This window comes from Triticum urartu, chromosome 6A (assembly GCF_056163025.1).
Source record: "Triticum urartu cultivar PI428250 chromosome 6A, HENAU_Tu73, whole genome shotgun sequence".
Taxonomy (NCBI): Eukaryota; Viridiplantae; Streptophyta; class Magnoliopsida; order Poales; family Poaceae; genus Triticum; species Triticum urartu.
Genome location: NC_141878.1, coordinates 572,305,980 through 572,307,555, shown reverse-complemented (window position 1 = coordinate 572,307,555; position 1,576 = coordinate 572,305,980). Strand labels below are relative to the sequence as shown.

The 1,576-nt window shown below is 46.1% G+C and overlaps 1 pseudogene; it reads left to right on the top strand.

Moving 5' to 3' along the window:
• The first annotated feature begins 292 nt into the window (after nt 1-292).
• LOC147966469 (secreted RxLR effector protein 161 pseudogene) lies at nt 293-1,021 on the top strand (annotated as a pseudogene).
• The last annotated feature ends 555 nt before the right edge of the window (nt 1,022-1,576 follow it).

Below are 1,576 nucleotides of genomic sequence, written 5' to 3'. Positions count from 1 at the left end.
AATTGGGAAAATCGACCCCACTCTTTTTACTAAGAAGGTCAAAGGGGAGTTGTTTGTGTGCCAACTATATATTGATGATATTATCTTTGGTTCCCCTAACAAAGCCTTCAATGAGGAATTTGCCGCTCTTGTGACCTCCAAGTTCAAGATGTCCATGATGGGAGAGTTGAAGTTCTTTCTCGGGTTCGAGGTCAAGCAAAGAAGAGAAGGAACCTTCATCGACCAAGCCAAATACACTCAAGACATTCTCAAGAGATTCAAGCTAAGTGATGTCAAGCCGGCTTCCACTCCAATGCCCGTCAAATGCCAACTTGATATAGATCCCAATGGTAAAGCGGTGGATCAAAAGGTATATCGCTCCATGATTGACTCCTTGCTTTACCTTTGTGCATCTAGACCGGATATCATGTTGAGTGTGGGAATTTGTGCACGGTTTCAAGCCGCACCTAAGGAAAGCCACTTTGTGGCGGTCAAGCGAATCTTTCGATATTTGGCTCATACCCCAAACTTTGGCTTATGGTATCCAAGAGGATCTAACTTCAACCTTATGGGATATTCGGACTCCGATTGGGTGGGAGACAAAGTGGATAGGAAGTCCACTTCCGGAGGCTGCCAATTCCTTGGTTGCTCTTTGGTGAGTTGGTCTTCCAAGAAGCAAAGTTGTGTGTCTCTCTCGTCCACCGAAGCGGAGTATGTGGCCTCCGGTAGTTGTTGCGCCCAACTTCTTTGGATGAGGCAAACTTTAAAGGATTACAGTGTTATTTGTGACAAAGTGCCTCTTTGGTGTGACAATGAAAGTGCCATCAAGATTTCTCTCAACCCGGTACAACACTTCAAGACGAAGCATATTGAGATTCGTTATCACTTCATCCGGGATCACATTAGGCGAGGGGATATCGAGCTCAACTATGTCAACACTCATGATAATCTTGCAGATATTTTCATGAAGCCCTTGGATGAAGCAAGATTTCGTGAGTTAAGGCATGAGCTAAATATCATTGATTCGAGCAATGTTGCTTGAACCCTTGCACACTCCACCACACTCAACTTGTTATCTTGTCTAGGTGTAGGAATGGACATAGGGGGAGTGGTGTTCTCTCAATGAACTCTCCCTCCCCCCATTATGCATAAATTGATCAACTCTTTCACATTAGCCATTGTTGATGGTACTTGTGCTTCAAAGACGAGTTTTGGTCATGGGCCCAAGGATAATTCTTCGTGATGCCATACCAATTGACTCAAACATAGGTGGCTCCGGCCACCGCCCTCTCTTTGGAGAGGTTGTGTTGCGTGTTTAGTCCTTGTTGTCTCTTGCCTTTCTTTCTTCATGCCGAGCTTGAGTGTGTGGTCTCGTGGATTAGCTCTTTGGTGTGTTCGTTCGCGTGAAGGTTGCAGTGCAAAAGCCTCTTTCTTCTATGTTTTTGAAACATGCGTTTTCCTAGGTTCATGGTACTACCGTGGTTCTCCACGGTACTACCGCAGGAGCTGCGCACGGTACTACCACACCCAGCACGGCAGTAATTTTTTACTGCCGCTTGGGGGAGCAGTACTACCACCCACGGCGCGGTACTTCCTC